This window comes from Pan troglodytes, chromosome 4 (assembly GCF_028858775.2).
Source record: "Pan troglodytes isolate AG18354 chromosome 4, NHGRI_mPanTro3-v2.0_pri, whole genome shotgun sequence".
NCBI lineage: Eukaryota > Metazoa > Chordata > Mammalia > Primates > Hominidae > Pan > Pan troglodytes.
Window position 1 is genome coordinate 89,999,418 of NC_072402.2, and position 26,178 is coordinate 90,025,595.

Consider the following 26,178-nt stretch of genomic DNA (forward strand, 5'->3'; position numbering starts at 1 on the left):
ATGTATTAAATGTGTACTATCAACCAAATTCTGTGTGAGGAACTAGGGATATAAAGGTGAAAAATTAATTTCTCTTTCCAATTACCAGTGTATTAGTTGGTTCTCATACTGCTATGAAGAACTGCCTGAAACTGGGTACTTCATAAAGAAAAAAGGTTTAACTGACTTGCAGTTCCACATGGCTGAGGAGGCCTCAGGAAACTCACAATCATGGCGCAAGAGAAAACAGGCACATCTTACATGGGGACAGGAGTTAGAACGCATGTAAAAGAGGAACTGTAAAACACTTACAAAATCATCACATCTCATGAGAACTCACTCACTATCACAAGACCAGCATGGGCAAACTGCCTCCATGATCCAATCACCTCTACTAGGTCCCTCCCTCGATGTGGGGATTATGGGGATTAAATTTCTAGATGAGATTTGGCTGGGGACACAGAGCCAAACTATATCAACCGGGGTTATTGTTTTAAGTTTTGTTAATGATTTACTAATGTTTTGATAAAGTTGTCTGATCCAATGGGTAGCTTAGAATTTACAAAACAATTAAATGCATTTTTTTAGTGTATATAACTAGGTACACATGACCAAAATCTCCATTTAAGTCCTCATCAAACATAAAAAATGTCCTTTGTGAAATGTATTTGTTTATAGTGAAAATATTTTTCCCATATGTCTGAAACATATTTAAATATAAATAGTTTGAAGGAAGCCATTTCCGCATTTTTGCTTCGTGTTTCTCAACTAGTAAGCTTTGATAAACATCAAAGCGCTATTGCCGAAGGAGCAGCAACATTTAGATCCCAAGGTAGAGAAAAACTTAGTTGTACAAACTTCCTTCAGGATTGAAGCAAATATACATCATTAAAAATAAAAATAAAAATAAACAGAAAATGAACCTTAAAATTGCACAATAGTTTTTTAGTAAATATCAAAACATACATTTTCTATATTATTTTAGTGAAGAGAAATTCTGGATGGCCTTTATATCTTTTACTTGGTAGATATATTCCTTGTATAAAAAGTGTTTTTTGTTCTAAATATAAAATTGTAGTTTAAAAGCCACTCAACAGTTGAAAGACATATTATCAATTAAGTTAAAAAACTGACCAAAAAAACCACAGATTTAGGAATGTACTCTTAAGGACTTCAGTTTTTGAATTTTCATTCTTTTTAAGAAAACTATATTTCAACCAAATTATTTCAGTTATAAAATTTGTTAAAATAAAAGCTGTCTAGAGAATGATTAAAGTTTTTAATCTTTGAAATTGATCTTACATACTGATTAAAAATAATGTATTTTCTTGAATAAAAATAGAAATAAGAGAAATTTAAAGTTGACAAATACTGTCACTTAGGAATATGTTTTGCTTTATTGATGCCAAACACATTATATTTATATAATTCAATCCGCTTCTAATTTTTATTAGTTCTCATAGTTTGTTGAGGGAGGAATGCTGAGCCCCTTTTCATAGAGTTGGAATAATTCAAGAGTAGACTAGAATGACTCAAACAGTGGGAGATATGTATAGAATTGTCTCAGCTCTTTCCTCACTTTCTTTTATATATCTACTTGTAGCAAATGTAGATTTTCTTTCTTCCTTACTATGAAGAGAAATTCCCCTGGGAAAGGCCTCCATTTTGTGAACTCTATTAGTAACTTTTACAATGTGTTGATTAATGGGAGCATTGAGATAGTAGCAAGCCCACAAGGCTGAAACACCTAAACTACATTGATCGTCATCAACAACAACAACAAACTGAATGAAAACATTATCCACATTTTAAAAGTTTTATAGCTGTGAATTTTTTTCTAAATATATGATGAGACTTATAAACAAAAAAATTTAATATCTGGCCGGGCATGATGGCCCATGCTTGTAATCCCAGCACTTTGGGAGGCTGAGGTGGGCTGATCAGTTGAGGTCAGGAGTTCGAGGCCAGCCTGGCCAACAGGTGAAACCGCATCCCTACAAAAAATACAAAAATTAGCTTGGAGTGGTGGCACACTCCCAACTACTCGGGAAGCTGGGGGAGGAGAATTGCTTGAACCCAGGAGGTGAAGGTTGCAGTGAGCTTAAATCACAGCACTGCACTCCAGCCTGGTTGATAGAGCGAGACTCCATCTCAAAAAAAATATTGATATATTTATGGCAAAATCAACATAAGCAAATTTAAAGGGAAAATAACCAGCTGCAACTTACATAGAAATAATAATTTTTTACATCCTAGAATGCAATCAAAATTTATAATAACGAACACCTTTCCTTGAACCTCTGCCACCAGAAAAAGGGTGAAAAACATAAAAAGGCATTTACCAGAAAACATAAACACACACACACAAGCGCACACACACACATACATACACAGAGCCAAAAACCAAATGAAAGATGTTTTACTCATTGTCACTGAAAATTTAATGCAAGGATTCTAGTAATTTTAATAAAGTCATGTTTAACTAGTACACATCTATCCCATAATAATAATAATGTTATTATTCTTACTCATCCCAAATAATCCAGACCCAAAATTAGAATTCATGAAGTCAAAGACTATTTCAGTAACTCTTATGAGAAAAATTATGTCTATCCTAACCTAAAACAACTAAATAAGCTTCACCAAAACAATGTATCAACTGAATAACACCTTATAAATAAATAAATATGGATTATACACTAAGTGTAATGCAATGAAGATTTGTATCACTCACCATAGAAGGAAGAGGATGGTATTTGGTAGAATGGAGTAGAAGGGAATCATTCTTTGGAAGATTTTTCCTCTTTCTGCATTATTTCTTCACTAGATTTTTTTTCTGTTTTGGGGAGTAGTGGGGTAGCTCATAGCTATCTAGCACCTAAACTTCTCTTAAACATAAAGTTATCACACCTAACTTTAGGACACCACAATGATAAAAGACTAGAATCCTTGGAAATGTGGAAATCATGCATATTAAAAAATAAAGGTGTGGAAGACAATAACTCTTCAACATTTTTACTTGGTGTATACATGTTTAGGGTTGTGGGAACAGAATGATACATAATTCAAACATGTTCTATATGATATTTCTAATTAGAAACTTATCTTAATTGGTGGTGTGTCTTTGCCTGAAACTATGTCCAAATGTTACTTCTTAGAACTTATTAATTTATTGTGTTTTGGGCAATGAAAATATTGATAATAAAGAAAGAACCATTCTGACATAAGGTTGTAAACTGAAAAGTAAGATACATACCAAATTTAACACACTGATCACAAATTACTTAACTGATTTTAAATACACTCGTCTTTATCACAGTTCTAAAATTTCTCACAACCCCCAGATCATTCCTATTTTTTTCTAGAAGAATCCTGTTTCTCTAACTAAATTTAGAATAAACTTCTTTCTGAAAATCCTTCCTCATCTCAGAGTGTTGTTACATAGATTTCCTTCTGTGCCTATAGAGCTCTGTGTATGCAATTATCATAGGCATTACCATATTGTACTATAATTGCCCATCCCAGCCTTCTGCAATTCTATACACATGCACACACATACACACACGCACAAAGTCTGTGAGCTCCCTCAAGGACGGACAGGGATCATTTATTTAATCCCGTGTGACACTAGTGTTTCTTAAGTAGTAGGTGCTAAACATCGTGTTGAATTAATTATTAAATAACATAAGTGATCAAAAATATAGTCATGTAAAGTGGTAGAGTACCCAGAGCTTTATAATTATTATGTTTATTTGTGGTGGGTGTGCAAGTTTACTATGTAATTAGTTAACCTGTCCAAGAAATAGATAAATATCCTCACTCCATGTACTTGCTGACCGTTCCTGAACATGCAGTGTAAGTGTATTAGTCCGCATTCATGCTGCTGACAAAGACCTACCTGAGACTGGGAAGCAAAAGAGATTTAATTGGACTTACAGTTCCACATGGCTGGGGAGGCCTCAGAATCATGGCGAGAGGCAAAAGGCACTTCTTACACGGTGGCAGCAAGAGAAAAATGAGGAAGAGGCAAAAGTGGAAACCCCTGATAAACCCATCAGATCTCAAGGGACTTATTCACTATCACAAGAATAGCATGGGAAAGACCGGCCCCCAAAATTCAATTACCTCCCCCTGGGTCCCTCCCACAACACACGGGAATTCTGGGAGATACAATTCAATTGAGAGCTGGGCGGGGACACAGTCAAACCATATCAGTTAGTATGAAGAATAATGAGACCATATAATACATAAATATATATGTAATTCATAGTACATGTAAAATATTTTATTTACATCTCAGTTCACTTTCTCTTTCCAACTTTCTACAGAGCTTCTCATGAAGTCAATCTACACAATGTTGTTAATCTCACCGAAAAGGAAAAGTTATAACATTTACCCCAATGTTAATATTATCCAGTTTTTTTTTTGTTGCCCAATTATATTTGTTTTAGTCTAAAATTACTCCTGTAATTATTTAGTATTTTAATTTTCCAAATTAAAATGAAGATATTTTATTACGTTGGTTAAAAGATAAATTTTAGTTTGTCACCTTGGCATGACAGACCCAGGCTTCTCTGTTCCTGAAATGAGATTTTCAAGTATATCATTGTGAACCACTATGAGCCTAAGGTAATGTTATGGACTGTGATTTTGTGTCAGTGATATATTGATTTCAGAAATGACACAAATCTAGTTTTGACCGTGGTATCTTTTAACCTGTAACTTATGTGTAACAATGATAAATGTTAAGGTTATAACATACCTCCTGCTGTCCAGGCTGATGCATCCAAGCACAACTAGGTCAAAATTTCACTTACGTTGAGAAAAACCTGTGCTTTTTGAATTTAATTCATTGGAGAAATAATTGCCCATGAGCTGTATGTGTGTGCATATATGTGTGTGTTATATAATATATACTAATATATGAAATATGTATTTCACATATATAGATATTATATAAATATATAAAACATTGTTTGTTTATAATTGTGACTTTTATTTTAGAACCAGGAGGTACATATGCAGGTTTGTTACATGGGTACATTCTGTGACACTGAGATTTGAGATGCAAACGATCCTGTCACCCAGGTAGTGAGCATAGAATTCAATAGGTAGTTGTTCAGCCTTTGCCCCTCTTTTTTCTCCCCACTCTAATAGTCCCCAGTGTTAATTGTTCTCATCTTTATGTTCATGTTGTATTAGTCTGTTTTCACACTGCTGATAAAGATATACCCAAAACGGGTTAATTTATACAGAAAAAGAGGTGTAATGGAGAACTCACCATGTGGCTGGGGAGGCCTCAAAATAATGGTGAAGGCAAGGAGAAACAAGTCATGTCTTGCATGGATGGCAGCAGGAATAGAGAGCGATTGTTCAGGGGAACTCCTCTTTTGAAAACCATCAGATCTCATGGGACTTAGTAAATATCACAAGAACAGCATGGGAAAGACTTGCCCCCATGATTCAATTACCTCCCATTGGGTCCCTCCAACAACACATGGGAATTCAAGATGAGATTTAGGTGGGGACACAGCCAAACCATGTCACGTGTGTACCCAATGTTTAGCTCCCACTTGTAAGGGAGAACATGTGGTATTTGGTTTTCTGTTCCTGCTTTAATTCACTTAGGATAATGGCCTCCAGCTGCATCCATGTTGCTGCAAAAGACATGATTTCATGTTTTTATGGCTGCATAGTATTCCATGGTTTATATGTATCACATTTTCTTTATTGAAACTACCATTAATAGGCACCTAGATTGATTCCACATCTTTGCTATTGTGAATAGTGCTACAATGAACATACATGTGCATGAATATATAACAATGAACATACATCTGCATGGATATATACCAAGTAATAGGATTGCTGGGTTGAATGGTAATTCCTTTTCAAACTCCTTGAGAAATCTCCAAACTGCTTTTCACAGGGGCTGAACTAATTTACATTCCCACCAACAGTGTTCCTTTCCCTCCACAGCCTTACCAGTATATGTTGTTTTTTGACATTTTAATAACTAGCCATTTTGATTGGAGGGAAATGGTATCTCATTGTAGTTTTGATTTGCATTTCTCTGATAGTGATGTTGATTATTTTTTCATATATTTGTTGGCTGTTTGTATATCTTCTTTCAAGAAGTGTCCATGTCTTTTTCTCATTTTTAATAGGGTTATATATGTTTTGTTTATTGAACTATTTACATTCCTTATAGATTCTGGATATCAGACCTTTGTTGTGTGCATAGTTTTCAGTATTTTCTCCCACTCTGTAGGTTGTCTATTTATTCTGTTGATAATTTCTTTTACTGTGCAGAAGCTCTTTAGTTTAGGTCCCACTTGTCTATTTTTGTTTTTATTGCAATTGCTTTTGAGGAATAGTCATGAAGTTTTTGCAAAAGCCAATGTGCAAAATGGTGTTTCCTAGGTTTTCTTTAAGGGTTTTTAAAGTTTGAAGTCTTACATTTAAATCTTTAATCCATCTTCAGTTAGTTATTATATATGGTGAAAGGAGAGGTCCAGTTTCATTCTGCATATGGCTAGCCAGTTATCCCAGCACCATCTATTGAATAGAGTTTTTTCCCACTTTACTTGTTTTTGACAACTTTTTTGAAGATCAGATGGCTCTAGGTGTGCAGCTTTATTTTTGGGCAGTCTATTCTGTTCCATTGGTCTATGTGTCTGTTTTTGTCCCAGTACCGTGCTGTTTTGGTTACTGTACCTTTATAGTATAGTTTGAAGTCAGATAATATCATATATCTGGTTTTGATCTTTTTGCTTAGGATTGCCTTGGTAATTCAGGCTCTTTTTTGATTCTATAGGAATTTTATAATAGCTATTCCTAATTCTATGAAAAATTATATTGGTAATTTGACAGGAATAACAATGCATCTGTAGATTACTTTGAGTATTATGGCCATTTAAAAAATATTGATTTTTCCAATCAATGAACATAGAGTATTTTCTATTTGTTTGTGTCATCCATGATTACTTTCAACAGTGTTTTGTAGTTCTCCTTGTAGAGATCTTTCACCTCCTTGGTTCGTTGTATTCCTAGGTATTTTAATTTTTTTGTAGCTATTGTATATGAGATGGTAAAAAATCCACATCTTTAATTTCATTAGGATTCTTTCTAAGTGCTAGTATTTTCATAGTCACCATCAAACAGCCTTCTTAGTACCAAAGGAAGTGGTTTAAGATTGTGCTGTGAACTATGGAGACAAACTTATACAAATACACTGACTGTGGGTCCCGCATACAAATCAGGCATGGTTTCTGCGTACCTTGCGTAAAATTTTGCTCTCATATACTTTTACATTTCTTAGTTAAGTTTAAATTTAGCTTATAACAGAAATATGTGCAACTTGTTTATTTAAAAAAAAGAACATGTGAGATACAGGCAGGAATTAAATGTATTTTTCCATTACAATAGGAAAACGACACCCCATTTTGAAGGTTAATCCTTTTATTCCTCGGTGAAATGAGTGAGTCCACAGCTTTTCTACACATTGCTTCCCTTATTTGGTCATTTTCAAATGAACTCCTTGGTGTCTGGTAGTTCACTCCACTTTTGAGGTTAGGTGTGATTCTGGGTGGTTTTTCGGAAAGTAGCTACTTTTTTCTTTGAACCGACATCATTCTTTCTTCATAGGACACCTTCTTATCAAATCACAGTGGCCTTCTTGCTGTTCCTTGAGTACACGTGACTCATGGACTTTGTACTTGTAGTTCTCTATGCCGTGAATGATCTCTCAAAACCTCCCATGGCCGGTTCCATTTTTATTTCAGGTATTCTCTTCTTAAATATGATTTCTTCAAGTCGAATTTCTCATGCTCTCCTATCTAATATAGAAACCCTACCACACCATATTACACATCATTCCCTAACACCTAGTTTCTCTCCTAGAGTCCTATTCACCACTACCTGAAATTATGTTAGATCGGGGTGATTTACCTGTTTAATTTGAGTGTCCCTAGGATTAATTAATTATGTCCTCTATAATTGTCAATGTTCTTCAGAAAAAAAAGAACTAATAGAACATATATGTGTGCGTGTGTGTTTATATATATCATACACACAAAGAGAGGTTTTAGGGAATGAACTAACCTAATTGCAAAGGTTGGCAGGTCAAAAGTCTACAGGGTAGTCCAGCAGGCAGCTTACCTAGGGCAGAGTTAATATTGCAACTTGAGTCCGTAGGCTGTAAAGAAACTGGTCATTCTCTGATAAGGACATAGACATATTTTTTAAGGGGCTATTTTGTAAGTGAGAAAAATAATTAGAAATTAAAGTAATTTTGCATGAATTTAAAATAATTTTTACTATAATTGTAGTTACTTCTGTTACAAATTGATTATATTTTGTTATATTTCTTGTAGCAACAGCATTTTCTTTTGTAAAGAATAAAGACTAAAGGAATAAATAAAAATATTTATTTCAGTTATAAGAGTAATAAAAAATCGTACATTGATCATGATGTTATCCCCATCCTTTATCAGTTTTCTCATCTGTAAAATGAAAGTGTGGACTAGATTATTTCAACTGTTTCTTTAAGATCTGATACAATGGGCTTTTGTTAAGCACCTTCTCTTCTTTCAGGTTTTATATCCTTCTTCTATAAAATTTGTATGCTAATAATTGTTCATGTGCATCAGCCAAAGACCACTAAGAATACATTCAGCAAATTGGTTTTATTACTTGCTGCAATAAGGGAGACTAAAAACCTAGGAAACATTTGGTTTCTCAAAAAAGAGGAGTTGTTAGTGTAAGATATTTATACGCTTGGGGACAGAGAATGAGTCATAGAACTATCTTCTCAAGGATTTGACAAAATAAACCATGGACTTTTTGGAACAGTCAGTAGTCTTATCATTAAATAAAATTGGTTCATCTGTATTACTCTCAGGTTGTTGTCTCTTATCTTAGAATGTATGAGTCTGAATTAAATTGTATCATCATTTACTATGTTGAGTTTGAACTTAGATAATTTTTGATAAACATTATAACAGCGTGGTACAGTGTATGCATTTTGCAACTATAGTGCAAACGAATTTCAAATATTTCCCTTACAGAATCGCTACCAACAGAGACATTTTCACTTTATCACTATTGTGCTTTAGGATTATAGGAAATATTTAATGCTAAAATGTGAGTAAAGCATGTGACCTATAGTAGATGCACAATAAATGTTTATAAGAAACACAAATATTACTCACCAATTATCTAAAAAATGTAATATTAAACAAACTAGGATCATATAGTTAAATGGGATAATAACACTACAAAATACAATGGAAAATATATTCTAAACTTGTTAACCAGCTGCTACCATATTATTAATTGCACCTCATAGGTATATGTTTTGGAAGTCATTTCTTTTCTTTAAATGATACCATGTAGCCAAAGGAAGCAAATAAATTAGCTTTAATATTTGTATTTAATCTAATGATATGTCAGCATTAGCAGGCTGATCAACATTGTACGCTATATGGATATATTGGTCTACTTTATTTGAATTTTTATGGTTGGAATGGACCAAAAAAACTCAATTCTTGCCAACTGAAGCCTAAAATAAATATATAGATTCTCAATTATGGGCAATGTACAGGAGTTGCTGACAGAATCAAAGAAAAACATTGATAAAAAGAGGAGTCAGAGAATTCATATGAGTTTTCTTCCCCTGTATGCCAAACCTGTTTGCCTCTTTTTAATCTGTTGTCCTACTGTAGACCTAATGAGTATATGCTTATTAGTGTAGCGTTTTCAGTTTTCTTTCTCCAAATCCTGTTTATCAGTTGAAGAAAAAGTCTCTTTTGGAATTAGTTTTTGGACTATACACAGGTTTAAGAATGGGATGCTTTAAAAGTTCACGCCTGGGGACATGTGAATATCTCTCGGTGAGTTACTTTGTGAATTACCTGATAGAAAAAATGAAAAAAAAAAAAAGTCAGTGCAACCCAGTAAGTGCAGCATATTTTATATGAACTGTATTGTAAAAATTTGCATTGTTTGTGTGTACATATGTGTGTCCGTGCGTGTATCTTGTCTATTTAAGGAAACATTTTCAGAAACACTGGCTTTGAGTTTGGATTATATATAAGCCCAATTAAATGAGCCAGTAAGTGTACAGATTACTGGGTGCTCCTTCTATACCCCAAATTATCAAAAATCCTAACTTAGATTTCCATAGAATATCATAAGAAAATACTATTTGTATTGTTTTGGTTACCCACCCCACTCCCCCATTATATCCATCCCCAAATCTCTTCATTTGACAGGGATGGGTGTAAGAAGTTTGCTGATAATATAGAACTAATAGGAGGATGGGGGTGTATTAGGGGTTTCCAGAGAGACAGAACTAATAGGAGGATGGGGGTGTATTAGGGGTTTCCAGAGAGACAGAACTAATAGGATAGATGTATATATGAAGGGGAGTTTATTAAGGAGAACTGACTCACACAATCGCAGGGCGAAGTCCCACGATAGGCTATCTCCAAGCTGAGGAGGTAGAAAGCCAGTAGTGGCTCAGTCTGGGTCCAAAAGCCTCAAAAGTAGGGAAGCCAACAGTGCAGCCTTCAGCCTGTGGCAGAAGGCCAGAGAGCCCTGGGCAAACCACTGGTGTAAATCCAAGAGCCCAAAGGCCAAAGAACCTGGGGTCTGATGTCCAAGGGCAGGAAGCATCCAGCACAGGACGGAGAAAGATAAAAACCACAAGACTCAGCAAGCCGGCTGATCCCATCTTCTTCTACCTGCTTTGTTCTAGCCGCGCTGGCAGCTGATTGGATGGTGACCACCCACATTAAGGGTGGCTCTTTCTCTCCCAGTCCACTGACTCAAATGTTAATTTCTTCTGGCAACACCCTCACAGAAATACCCAGAAACAATCTTTTAGCAGCAATCTAGGCACCCCTCAATTCAATCAAGTTGACACCTCTTAGTAACCATCACTGGAGGGAAGCTTCTTTTTAAGAAAAAGCTTTAAGTTGTGCATGTTGTATGCTTGCTTGTTGTTTTCTGCAGGAGATCATCCTGAAGGCTAATGTCAGAACAACCTAAGCGAAGAGAGGATATAATTCTTCAGCGAGTTATTCAAATATTGTAATTTTAAAATATTGCTATAAAATAATGATATTAGAAGAGGAACATCTAATTAGCTGTGTTAACTTGAAATACTTGTTTAATTTTATACTAGGATTTAAATTTCCCACAATTATAGGATGTCAGGTTATTTAGTTTATCTTCTTTAGTTTATACCTAGATAATTTTTAAAAATGAGGTCCAAAGAATATACGCGGTTTTTGATGACCAAATAGGAAATCAGTGGCAGAGACCAGGTAGTTACCATGGGTCCTAATCTTATTCATTTTTTTAATACTTCCCTTCTCTTTATAGGTAATGATAGAGTAAAGAACTGAATATATATCTTCTCTTTGTTTCACATTAATGAAACATTGGTGTTTTGAGTTCCAATTACCTTTAATTTTTCATAAAACAAAACTTTACTTACTCTACAACTGTGCTAATAAAAATCACTAATGTATGAAAAAAATCACATTCTACACCTTAAACCCATCTAGATCATAGATGTGTTAAGGCTGTTTTCAATTCTTTCAAAATTGTGTCCCTGTGTCTTGGCTCAGTTCCTGGAATATAATAAACACTCCATAACTGAATGGTTTTGAATGGGGTTTTTCAATGCAAAGTCAGTTATATTTATTTTGGAATACATTATAACACATATTTAGTTTCCATGGGATAGAGTTATCTAACTACAGTTTTCATAAAAATCAAATTGAAGATTTTTTCCTTCCCTAATGTGATTTTGACTGAAAATTTTAGAAGAAAATAGATGTTACGAATTCTGTAGTTTATGGGAAACACACCTGAGATTAAGTAGCTGTAGTGAGTAGGAATTGATTTGAGTGCCATCTTTCTGTACTATATTCTAGAAATAGTAAGTATACTTAGATAATAATTCCAAAAACCATGATCAAATTTTCCTTGTCTTTTTTTCACTGAATTTATAACTGTAGACTTCATAATCACATTGAGTTGTATATGATCAGCATATTAAAAATACTTTCTTCTCTTTAATCATAGACCATAGTTTAAATGCTTATGTTCTGTATTGAAAATGTGAGATCAAAATGAAATGCTGCCTTTAAAAATGAGGAAATTCTAAAGCCCCCAGGTATAATTTATTATTTTTATATAAAGCTTGGATATAAGACAAAAATAATATTTTGTTTAACTATAGTTGATTGTCATTGCCCTGCTTTTAAACAATATATTTTGAAAGAACTCTTAGGTATAATTTTGTTTAATACTACTCATTGCAGGTGGCTGGGTATAGTTAGGGCTATTAATTTTGCTTCATAGCTTCTAGCAATAAGCAGCATAGCTACATTAGAAATCCATAAATAAACATTCCAAAGCTACTATAAGCCCTGTTGATTCAGGTAATTATTATATTATAAAATGTTCATCCTTTCTTTTCAGAAAAAAAAAGCCCTGTTATGACTGGGTTGAGTTTTGTTTAATTCATTTTACCACTCAGTGGACTCAATAGTTGCATCATGTTTTAGTTTATTTTCCAAGTTCAATTGAAAATGCAAACAGAACAGTAAGCACTATCATATCATAAAATAATGTTTCTGTGTTGAAGTGCAAAAGGAAAATAGTCAATCTGAAATGACTATTGATTAATAATATAATGTTTATATCCAATTAAAGAACATTCAAAGTCCAAGCTAATTTCAGTCTTATGAACATTTATAGATCTAAAGAAAACTGGGTTTTCATTTTGCCTTTTTTACCATGAGATTGTTTAGTATTCAAAAGATATCATGATTTTACGTAAATTATGTTAAAGATAAAATCAATCCTAGACAAGGTGGATTTTTAAATCCACAAACATTAGATTCAGTATAATCTATTTTGCCAACATTCTAATCATAGTCAAATACATGCAATGAGTGTAAAAGTATATAGGTGTGTTCTGAAATTTCTTATACATGTAAAAAATCACAAAAAATTGATTACTGTGTACCTACCACCTGCCATAAGGAATAAAATAATGTTGTCGCTCCTCTGTATCCATTGAGTAATTGGTTCCAAGATCTCCTGCCAATACGAAAATCTGCAGATGTTCAAGTTCCTTAGATAAAATTGTGTAATATTTGCATATAACCTATGCACATCCTCCCATACACTTTAACTCATCTCTAAATTATGTATAATATCTAATACAAGGTAAATGCAATGTAAATAACTGGTACTATAATGTTTAGGGAACAATGACAAGAAAACAAGTTTCTGCATGTTCAGTACAAATGCAATCTTTTTTCCAAGTCTTGTTGAGTTGCTGTTGGTTGAATGCACAGATGTGGAACCCACAGGAGTTGGAAGGGCCAACTGGACATATTAAGCTGAAGTCTCTTAAGGGTCTGTTCCATGGTCGCTTTTTCTCTTCTCCACTGGAATGTACTTCTAAAGTACTGTTTTAAATACAATGAAATTTTCAAATGGGAGTTATCATCTGTGTATCTTTCTGCCATCTGACATTGTCATTCAATATAATCTAATAATTTACCCTTATTGATAAATGCAGCTTGGTTTCATACGTTTTCACTGCTGCACAGTTCCATTGTTTATATTGAGGTACTTATTTATCCATTCTATTGTTAATTTAATTTTTTTCTAACTCTAAATGAAGATATGAGAAAAGTTCTTATGCATGTCTTTGTGCACCTGTGCAAATATTTTTCTAAGATATCTGTAAGTAGAATTTTCTGTGAGTGGTATGCAAATTTTAAGTAAATGCATATTGAAATTATTTTCTAAATTGTTTATTCCAATTTACATTCTCACAATTATTGTTTGAGTTTTTAATTGCTCTCTATGCTTTCTAATAGTTGAAAATCAGATGATTATTTTGCCATTATGGTAGATGTTAAATTGTATCCTCATGATTTTCATTTTCAATTTCTTAATTCCAATGAGATTTAGCACTTTTTCAGAAGTTTATTGACCATTTTAGTTTCTTTTAAAATTACCTTCCTATATTCTTTGTCCACATTTTTCAACTTCATTAACCATTTCATTTTAGATTTGTACGTATTTTTTACATATTATATTAAATACTTTTTTATTTTAATGTTTAATGCAGTTGACTTTCTGAGTATTACTTCATGTTTTGTGATCTGTGTATCTTCTTTAAGGAACTCTATATACTCTGAGAACATAAAAGCAAATACATGATATTTGCTTCTAAATTTTGTAAATTTACTTTTCTACATTTCTTATTACCCAGAAGTTTGAGAGGCATGCAATAGCAAAACAGATGAAAAAAAATCTGTTACCGACGGAATATCACAAAAACGCTTTTAAACTTTAAAATCATGATATGTGATGTGTTCACATCCAAGTGTATGCACCACTTGATTTAAACATTGTTAAAAAATCAATCTGAAAATTCTTCTATACTTTATTAAAAATAATCTATACTGGAAGATACTAGTAAGAGTATGGGACTCCAGGTCTTCCAAATCTTCTATAAATCTGTGGATTGTACAGGCCAAAAGAGAGATATTTTTATATTCAACCAGGTGATTGACTCTCTCCAATAACAATAAAGAATTTCTTACATAAGTAATGATTACAGTAGACTAGACATATCATTATCTGCTAAAACCATCATACCCATTGAGAATTATACTTAAATTTTGTATTTAGTAGATACTTTTATTCACCCCTTGGTTTATTGTTAGTGTAATTCAGCTGCTTCAGTTTCTAGGGGTGTGCAGTTTTTGTGTGGGCTTCGTTTAATAATGATGAACATGAAGCTGTCTAAGACTTTGTGATGAGGTAAGTAGAGACATGTTCCTTTAATACCATATTTTGAAACGTGCACATTGTTTAATCACAGGAATAAATAATAAATTAGTTATTATTTCATTCAAGTTTTGATTGACATGGATATTCTAATGTATTTGTAATGTATTTATTAATGGTTCTTTCTTTTGACTTGAGAAAAAGACAAGCAGAATTACCTCAGTGTCAGTTTTTATGATATGCAAACACAATATATGCTAATCCCTCCTTCTGGGACTCAATGCATTCCATCGTCTTATCTCTTTAATGTATCTTAATCTGAAACAATTTCTCAGACTTTCTTTGTCTTTCATGATCTTGATATTTTTGAAGAGTACAGGCAGATTATTTTCTAGAATGTCTGACAATTTGAGATTCTCAGTTTCTCATGACTAGATTCAGGTTAGTCATTTTGCGCAGGAATGCCGCGGAAGTGATGTTGTTCTCCTTTTGAGGCATCATATCTGCAGAAATGTGGTGGCAGTTTGTCACTTGAATGATGATGTTCACTTTGATTGTTTATTAATGTAATCTTTAACATTTTCACTATAGAGATGATATTCCCCTTTTTAATTAATAAGCAATCTATGTGGAAATTGTTTGAGATTTTGTAATACCATGTTCTTCATTATATATTGGCCCTCTAATTTCATTGTGCATATTTATGATTCTATGGTAGGGATGAACTTTTGTATTTATTTAGTTATTTGTTTCTTTATTCAATTAATCAAGTATGAATTTATATCAGCATTCTGAAGAAGGAAATATATATGGAAAAGACAACAATTGAATTTAACTACAGATTGGCTATAATAATATATTGATGATAAAAGCTTTTCTTTTCAATAATGGTAGAATGGTTTTATGTGAGAAATATAACTAAAAACATTAGAAATACAGGCATAAAATATCTCAAATATCCTCTTAAATAGTTCAGTATAAAATGCATTGGGTATTGAATAAGTGCAAAAACCTGAGGTAAAATCAAAACAATTAAAGAATCTGTATAAAGAGTATATTATTTTTTGTATGTGTTACTCTTTCAGTCTTCTAATTAGATAAAATTATTTTAAAAACAAATGTAAAAAGCACGTGTGAGTATTTACACACTAAACTTTCACTGGTTTTGTATCATAACTTTGTAAAACTCTTACATATAAAGTATAAAAATGTATTCCACAATTTTGTAAGCCAAAGAGAGCCTCAAGGAAACTGATATAAAATATTTTATACTTTAGCCAATTACTGCATAGGGGAATTGATTGAAGTTCTATATCTTAATTTTTATTCATTCACAAACACCATTTTTTCCTTTTATATATTAGATTGTATAAGTAAAATTTACTGCATTTCATTTGGTGAATAAATGCAGTTAAATTTAGAAATGAAATGATCACTCAGTGCTTAGAATGAAGATGATCAAACTTTATTTAAACTTGGAAACACTGTAGCAAGTGAACATTTTCGCATGATGGGAAAAAGAGCCCACGAGTCCATCTTTAAGGTTTTCTACTCTTACTTTTATAGGTTAGAAACCAAAAGGCTAAACAAGTCACTATATAGAAGAGAATGGATTAACTGAACAAATTGTCAGAGGCTCAAATACTTAGAATAGTTTGTGAACCTCATGTGCAAAGACCATTGCTACTTTTTTTCATGTGTTTGTAGGAATTTGCTTTCAGACATCTAATACTGTTAACAGAGTTGACCTTCATTTGTTTAAAAAATACTCAGTTATGTTAATTAAATTATGTACATGATAATCATTTTCTTTCACATTACTTCACACATGAAAGGGGGTAAACAGTGCTTTCTTTTATATTTTGATAATGATAGTTTCTGATCAATTTTGTTATCTGAACAAGGAAAACTGTATCACATAACAATATACTGTCCCCCTATGTTAAATAAAATGTAAGACAGATTTTTATTATTTTGTAGATAAAGAAAGGTAAAATCTAGAGATGTGGTTCTCAGACTTTTATTCCTTTTTGAGACACACTTAAATTACCATGATGTTCCATTATGAAAAGTCAGTAGACTGTCAAATTTTAACTCTCCAAAACAACACCTCTTCAAAAAAGTAAAGCTAAGTTTATTAGGCATATGGCATCAAGGCAGAACATCAACATGAAAAATTCTTATTCGAAGTATAAATGTAAGAATAGATGTATTTTTTTTTTAATTTTCAGTGTTCAGGATTCTGGGCTCAAGTGACTTAAAGAGGACATGTACAAGCAGGGAACTCTTTGGAAGTATGTAAAGTTCATGACATCGCAGTTTAGAATTTGTGTGCAGAAAAGATCTTGAAGCAAGTTGTGATAACTAAACTGTTATTTGAAAAGCAAATTGTTTGCTCAGATAAGATAACCATTGTCCTAATACAAGACATGTTTGCTCAGAAAAATTAACTCTTTATCAAGATGAATGTATTTATAGGAATTTCCTGACGCAAACAGTAAATTATTAGTTTATACTCTTATCTTCCCAGAAAAGAATGTTCTGAAACAAATGATTAAGTCAATTTGACCCAATGATCTTAGTTCTCAGTCCCAATCCTTTAGCTATGTGGATTCAATTGGTCTGATCACAGTTTTCAAGGTTATAAATGACTGTCTTCCAAAAAAAGCTGATGACATAACTTTCTGCCCCATTCAAGAAATAAGAATCATTAACACAAAATGAATTACTTGCCTGTGTTATTTTAATAAATAATGCTATTCTAGCAAATAAAATACAATAAAACTCAAATCACAATATTTTAATATTTTTTAAGAATGACTGAGAATTAAATCTAACAACTAACAAATGTGTAAGATAAAATTAGATTTTTTATTTTGTAACACCAAGGGACAGATCTATGGGTAAGAGATGACTCCTATAATTATTATTACTTCTTTTCCATGGGACTCATGCATTTAAAAATTATTGATTTTCTTTATGTATATATATTGGAATAATTTAGGTCAAATATACACATAGATGCATGTGAGTTTGTACATATACACATTACATACATTTTGTAACTGGGTGATGTATAGGTTAGGTTTTAGACTTTGATTGCCAGTTTAACTACTAACTAGGTATTTTACCTGAATCAATTTACATCTCTGAATATACAATTTTTTTCTCTCTGGGAAACTAGGACTTTGAAGTTCATAATCTTTCTTTATACCATTGGCACCTTTATAGCACTAGGTTATGTGTGTGATTGTGTGTGTGTGTGTGTGTGTGTTTGAGAAATTACAAACTCTGAAATTTTGTAGAAGATTAAAGTACATATCAGTAACACATGCTAAGTCAGACACAAGGTTTTGTTTGTATTTTAACGGTTTTATGCACAAAATCTACTTTCTTCTTTTGTGATTTATTATACATTTTCTTAAAGATTAATCATAAATTTAACAATAGAAATAATTTGCAAATATTTTAAATACCCTTTAAGGTGTCAATTAAACTGACAGAACAATTGCTTTTCCAGATGAGCAAGCGCTTGGGAATAAATTGGTTTCCAGAAATTTCTTGAATCAAACAGTAAAATATTTATTAGTTTGCACCTCTACCTAGGTGTAAATAGTAAAACCTGTTCTGATTGGTAACTTCATAGGAGATTTGGCATATATAAGTTAAAGAGCAGACGTTACTGCTTATATTTATATCTTGGGCCTGTAGCACTTAATATTGTGGATAACCATTTACTTGTGATTATGAAAACTCCTGGGGGGCACACCGTGGCATGCATGCCCTTCACATAACTTTGTAAGGGTTTCCCTTCTCCAGGCATTTTCCGTTCTTAGCCGAAATAAGAATGAGTTGCTTTCAAGATGCTTTCATAAAGATTTAAAAGAAATTGACCTATCTGAGATAATTTTTAATATAACCTGCTCCTAGTATAAAACCCAGGATATAAATCATGAAACAGAATACTTCTTCAGTCTTCATGAAAAGCTGGGTGGCAATTTTATGCTCAGGTTTGTCCACTGGAGCTTTTCAAGATAAAGACGTGAATAAATACAAGTGACAAGTCAGGCATCTTTGAAGTGTCATTCATTAAGAAGTGAGAGGAAATATTTTAAACTATGACAAAAAAACAGTTATGACTGAGGGATAACATCATGTATGAGCTCTGTTTGTAAAATGATATAAGAATGCAAAACATATCGCTCAAACAACTGATATTTGCATGAGTGATGGAGAGTATTTTAAAATTTAATTTCCCATAAGGAAGAAAATAATTGTCAATAAAAAAGTGGGTTTTTTTGTGCATGTTGTGGATCTGGATATTTGTGTTGCAGACGTATAGGATCATACCACAGTTGTATATCTGGTACACATTCGATTTCAGTTACTCAATTGCACAGTACACTGTTTAAGATATCATTTTGAAAATATAATCTTCTTCTCTACAAAGAATACACCAGAATGTTTGACGTATTGATTTTTTAATTTACCTTTTTTTGTTTTTTGTTTTTTGTTTTTTGTTTTGAGACGGAGTCTCATCCTGTCACCCAGGCTGGAGTGCAATGACGTGATCTCGGCTCACTGCAACATTTGCCTCCCGGGTTCAAACAATTCTCCTGCCTCAGCCTCCCAAGTAGCTGGGATTACAGGCAGCCACCACCATGCCCAGCTAATCTTTGTATTTTTAGTAACAATGGTGTTTCATCATGTTGGCCAGGCTGGTCTCGAACTCCTGACCTTTTGATCCACCCGCCTCGGCCTCCCAAAGTGATGGGATTACAGGCGGGAGCCACCGCGCCTGGCCCATTTATGCTTTTTTCAAATACCTACTGGTACCTGCTATTTGTTAGGAATTGTTTTAGGCACTGAGAATATTACAATTCACAAAACAGAAGAAACTTTTCTCATGAATCTTATCACCTATTTAGATTCTGTAGTTAACCAACAAACTGTATTGTCTTTATCAGTTTTATATAGACCTAATGCTTAGAAACATGTCAGCTGTCAACTTCTCAGAAAGACCACCAGAAAAATTGTTGTTCCAGTAAAATGGAATTTATTTTATTCATTGCTACAAAGGATGCAATGGTTAATTTCATGTGTCAGTTTGGCTAGACCACATCCCAGATATTTAATCAAACACATCCGGATATTGCTGTGAAGGTATTTTCAGATGAGATTAACATTGAATACTTTGAATGAAGCAGATTACCATCCACAAGGTGGGTGGACCTCATCCAATCAGTTGAAGACCTTAAGAAAAAGGGTGACCTCCCTCTAGATAAGGGGAATTCTACCAGTAGACAGCCTTGAACTTGAAGCACAACATCAGTTCTTCTCTGAGTTCCCAGCTTGTCAACCTACCCTGCAGATTTCGGACTATCCAGTATCCACAACTGCATGAGCCAACTTCTTAAAATAAATGTCTCTGTATATATAAATTCACATCCTATTGTTTCTATTTATCTGGAGAACTCTAATAGTGGGATAACACCATCATGACAGTCTTAGTCAGAAGGGAGAAAAAATAGACCGATATTTATAGGGTTTCATTTAAAAATTATTTCATAATAAATGCGGGAAGTTTAACTCGAGCCATGCAATTCAAGGAGCCAGTTCAGATTAGGTAGTTAATGGTATAATAACTGTGGATTGAGGGGCTAGAGAGGAGATGGTATTCAGGCAAGTACTGAAGAGTAAGCTGGAAGTCCTGATGAGCGAACTATTCAGTTGCTTCGAGGTCTTCAAGAAGCAAGTATTTCCTAAAGAAAGCAGCTAAATGATCTTGCCTAATTTTAGTACTTTTTAACCCCAAAACAGGAAAAAAATTCCTAAAATTGTTTAGCATAAGGACAGGAAAATACATCATTTCAATTCTGAGCTGTATATGTGTATACTAGAGGTTGAAGAATAAGGTAAGAATAAAACAAGGCTTTGGAAGAAAGAATACATGTGTGGTGGCCTCTTTGAAATCAATCTAAGTATTTTTTTTTTTTTCTGAGACTGCGTAGCAGTCTAGATGGTGAAATATATCCTGAATCACAAGTCAGAAGTCTAGGTTGCCAGTTCTGATTCCAGTTTTAACTTTATGACTTAGGCAATCTTTTGGACTTGTTTGGGTCTGTGTGTATTCACCTTTCATATGGTATCTTAGCCAAGATCTTATTTGGTTTTAAAATTTTGTTATTTTCTTAATAGACAAAAAAAATAGATAATATCTGCTTTGAGCAAGTCATAGGGATAAGACTCCTCAGAGAATACCTGATGGAATGAGGTTGGAAATGAGTACTTGGGAAAAACTAGAGAACAATAGATTTCTCAAAAATTAGTGATTGCCTGAAGCATGCTGAATATAAAGATGATTATTTGAGCCATGCCGCTGTTCTCATAGTAGCTTAATACACAATTTCATAGCCCTTCCATTGACCATTATAAATAAATCAATCATACTTTTGTCACTATGAAGATTTATACATCCAGTAGATGGACAAACATTTGCAAATAGAAAATATGATGTTACAATTTAGTATTATTAAAGCAAACAAAGTTTACTCTTTGCTCTGTTAATGCTGGGTAAAACTGCCTTATAAGAGAATTGTTATTTTTATGCTAAGAAAATGGGATAAGACCAACTTCTGTCAAAAAAGGAAAAAAAAAAACTATAAATCAAATGGATGTTAGAGAACACACAGACAATGTTTAATCTTCCCTTTTATAGTTTACAACTTCATAGTTTTCATCTGGGAATGATTTTTGTTTGTTTGCTTTTTTGTGGGGTGGCAAGCGAGGACACGTGCCCACTGCTGCTGCTACTGATAGTGGCTGTCAATGGTCTTCTTTAGAGATGCTTCGCCAGAAGGGTCTAAGGTAGTTGCCAGAACAGTTTAAAGTGGTTTAGAAACAATCTCTTTTATTTCTGTTACATGCTAGATTAACAACAACAACAACAAAACTCTATAATGTGTGCTATAGATAATGCATTTATTTAGTAAAAATGAATGTTCCACTTTTCTGCAGATTCTTTACCTTCACAATTCTGTGGCAGTTAGATGACGAGAGCTCCTGCCACGGGTATCGGCCGCCTGCACTATCAGTCTCCAGCAGTGCTCCTATTAATTATCTCGCCATAGTGCTGGAGACAGATAGCAATCTTTCCTAAAGAGCAGACAGATTTAAAGAGGCAGAATTAATTAAAATTGATTCCCACATTCTATCACGTAAAAGTCTGCTGGGAGCCTCTCCTTTCTATACCCCTCCCCACTTCATGTTGTTGTACTACATGGTACAGGTGGGAATCCATACCTTAGAATACTAATTATGTAGCTTGAATGGGTTATCCACAGTGATTGGCAGTGTAATGCATGAAAGGATTTTAAAATTTATTTCATTTAGGGGATTTCTTCTGGGACCAATTCTTTCTTCTAACTTATACAAGTCGTTATTGAGAGGAGGACAAAGCTGACAATCCAAGGTCACTAAGGATTATCAGAAAACTTGCAAATGAATTATACATTTTAAAATTGAATTGTTTTACATTGTATGCTTTGGAGACACATGAAGGATTAAAAATGCTGATAACAGAAGTATTGTTAAGTATCCATGTATGTTAACAATCTTTTTTTCTTTTAATGAAAACATCTGAATAATAGAACTTTTACCTGAGCATGGGCAAATAACTAATAATAAAATGAGCTGATAATCCCATATACCATTTTATACTATATATAACTAACCATTACTAGTTTATATCAAAATGAAATATTGTTACTTTAATGAAAACAATAATCCTAGACACCTCAGACTAAGTTTTACTTAATCAAGGAAATGTATTAGTTGGAGTCAATTCTGATTCTGTAACAGTGAAACCCTAAATGTTTAAGCAAGGTAAATATTATGTTTCATGTGACCAACGCAAACATTTAAACACCATAAATATGATCTTTGGTGTAACAGTTCAGAGGTTACCATTCCAGGGGTGGTATGTGCTCTACCATCTTCAAGAGATAGCTTTTATCTACATCTACAGGAAGAAGAAAAGTTACATGGAGAATATTAAACAAGGAAAGGAAGAAGGCACACTACCTTGCTTTATAAAGAGGATCCTGAACTTGTAAATAACCAAGTGCTGCTGCCCACCTAAATCCCTATTGAGGAAGTAGAGGGTAGATATTAGAAAACAGCTAGCACGAATAAGGAATGCAATGTACAAAGTAACAATTAATTTTTTTTTTTTTTTTTTGAGACGGAGTCTTTCTCTGTTGCCTAGGCTGGAGTGCAGTAGTGTGATCTTGGCTTTCTGCAACCTCCGCCTCCCGGGTTCAAGCAATTCTCTGTCTCAGCCTCCTGAGTAGCTGGGATTACAGGCATCTGCCACCACGCCTGGCTAAGTTTTGTATTTTTAGTAGAGACGGGGTTTCGCCATCTTGGCCAGGCTGGTCTTGAACTCCTGACCTCATGATCCACCTGCCTCAGGCTCCCAAAGTGCTGGGATTACAGGTGTGAGCCACCGCGTCCGGCCAGTAACAATTAAATTTGTAAAGTTGAAAGACTTAGCGATAGTCTTTGCTTTGTAATAGAGTTTGCTTTATATTTCTTGGGCTTTCACATTTTATAAAGAATCCTTTTTAGAGTTAGAAATTTGATAATGAGGGTAAATTGTGATTTGGATAACAAAATAAGTCTTTTGAAATATTCTCTTTTTAATATTCTTCACAAATGTTAAAATAATAATTCATGAATAAATATGAGATAAATAATAGGAATAAATTAGGATGGAATAGAGAATTAACCATTAAGTTTATATGAAATATTTTTTATGTTTTAAAACTGACTGAAGTGTGTCATTCCTAACTAAATAAAGGTTTCTAAAGGGAACTTATGTATCTTTGAATGTTACAAATATAGTGTACGATGGATTTGTTACAACCGCTATACTAGTGTTTTCATCAGTATTTTGTAACTCATTATTTATTTGTTCAACAAACATAGATAGACCACCTAATATGTGTGAGTATACTGTTATAGACTGAGCAGAACACAGCAAAGCAAAGCAGTCCATTTCTTTTCTTTCTTTCTTTTTTTTTTTTTTTTTTCGGTCCTTGAAGTTAGGATCCATTACTTCAAAGCACTTTCAAATCTGTCATTTCTAAAGAAGGAATTTTTCAGGGGAGATTTACAGCATCAAGAGTTTTAAGGATGGTTTAGTAGAACAGTCCAGGTCAATAAATAAAATTATAATAAAAGCAAAGTATGTAAAATTTCCCCTGTAGATACATTGTACCCATTTTTCACAGTTCTAACTTGTTTATCCAAAAGTGTACCCTAATGATTTAGATACTTTTAAAATAGTTAGACAGTGTTAACTTCCTTGTTATTGTTTGCAGCCTATATGTGAATGAGTATATACCCAAGAAAAGATAAAAAGTTTTAAAACTTTAGAAATGTAATATTGCCAAATTTTCTGTGTATATATTTGGGCAAGTAAAGTTTAAAAATATAAATCTTGAGAGTGTCACCAGCTTAACACAAGAGAAGAAAGATGTCAACATTTTCCTTAAGTAAATCGTTTTTTCTAACAAAAGCAATTGTGTTGTATGAATTCTTACATATTGGCTTTATTTTTCTTCATACACTTTCCTACCTTCAAGAACTTTTTACCAAAAAAATGTGCATTACTTTGCTCGTGATAGTAAATGAGTTAAAATATTGTAAAAACTATTATTTGGATACAAACTCAAACTGTGACACATTGACTAAGAACCCTAGATTTTCTTATAATCTTCATGTATTAGCCTCATAAAGCTGAACAATTTACCACTGGCAAGTGCATGTGACCCATCAGTTACAGGAAACTAACATGATATAAAAACAACAAATACAGTTTAACAGTTATATAACATTTTGAATAAAAAGTAGTGGATGTGACAATGAGATGAATAAGTATCTTTATGAAAAATGATATTAGAAAATTATATTAGAATACTTTGATTTCAGATTTGTCACACATTAAACTTGTAATGAATAAAACTAGTAAAAAATGGAATAGATAAAACCAATTTAAAGAATATATAGTATCAACAATATCAGCAAATGATAGGAGATACCTTATGTAAGATCCATAGATCCAGATTTATCACTCCAGAAATATCTCATTTGAAAACAAAGGCATCAATTACTGTTTGTAAGTGACATAGAAAAAAATGTGGATTAGAGACTGTGAGAAATGCATACAATTTTAATTTTTTTACACTGCAGAGAGGAGTCCCATGGGTTCAATTCTTCTTCCCACATCTAATAGACAGTCTCAATAAGACAGTAAAATTGAATATTCATATTGATGTATAACTTCCTCCTATAAACACCTAACCAGTTTCTTTGATTTTAGCCTTTTTCCTTCCAAGCTGTTTTCCATGCTGCTGGCAGAATTATCTCAAAAAATCACATAAGGATTAAATAAGAATCAACATCTAAAATCTTACCACTCATTACAGACTCATGTGTTGCTCCGTCACTTTCCCATCTCGTTTTGTGCTGTTATGTCTCTGCTTTCAGTCCCTCTAAGGACTTGACTCTCTCATCTTCTCAGGCTTCTACAGCTGCTGTTATTTTTTTTTTTTTGTCTGCTTTCCACTTCCTTCCCTCTCTCCTGCTTTCCTTGATGATTTTACTCCTCCTTTGTCTTAGACTTAACCATCACCTAGATCTATCTTCTTTCCACAGCAGATGCCATAGTACCCTGTTCTTCCCACCATCTGTATTACTCACCATGCTGTTTTCCATCTGCCTGTTCACTTGTCTCAATGTCCATCTGGCCTGTTATCTCTGTGAAGCCAAAGACAGTGTCTAGGGTTGTTACCCCAGTACTTAGAACAGGCTCCTATAATTTTTTGTTTTCGTTTTTGTTTGGCAAGAACACGAAAGTGTCGTCTCTTGTCAACTGGTGCACAACATAATGACTTTTTTAGTCAAATTTTTAAAAGCATTCAAGTTGCTTGGTGGTATTTTTTACTGATTCAATTTCTTTCATAATATGATGTTCGTTGTTTAGGTTTGATAATGGATAATTGCCAGGTTATTTTGGTCATTTAAATGACTAAGTCCCTTTCAGTGCTTTTGACTTCAAATAGTCAATTTGGATGATGACATGTGAATTAGACATCACAAACTTATGGACTGCTTAATAACAGACTTCAAGTTTATGAAAAGAATATGGATGATAGTAAGCAGCTGTTCCCCTTTTCATTAAGAGGAAAAATGAAGGAATAGGCATAATAATTGCAACAGAAGTTAGATAATAGGGATTTTTATTTCTTTGGTTTTTGTTAGCAAAGCAAATTGTTATGGAAAATTTTTAAGAACTAAGGAAACAGT

At 33.2% G+C, this 26,178-nt stretch overlaps 1 protein-coding gene and 1 long non-coding RNA gene across 3 annotated transcripts in view; one reads left to right on the forward strand and one right to left on the reverse strand.

Annotated features, from left to right (window-relative positions):
- Positions 1–26,178, forward strand: part of CDH12 (cadherin 12) — a 1,102,231-nt gene that overhangs the window by 74,311 nt on the left and 1,001,742 nt on the right. The gene's annotated exons all lie outside the window — the stretch shown is intronic.
- LOC104006488 (uncharacterized) lies at positions 21,692–25,564 on the reverse strand. Its single transcript, XR_680237.5, has 3 exons — positions 25,287–25,564; positions 22,891–22,952; positions 21,692–21,963 (listed from the first exon to the last, which is right to left on the reverse strand). It is a non-coding gene; the product is annotated as an uncharacterized LOC104006488 (long non-coding RNA).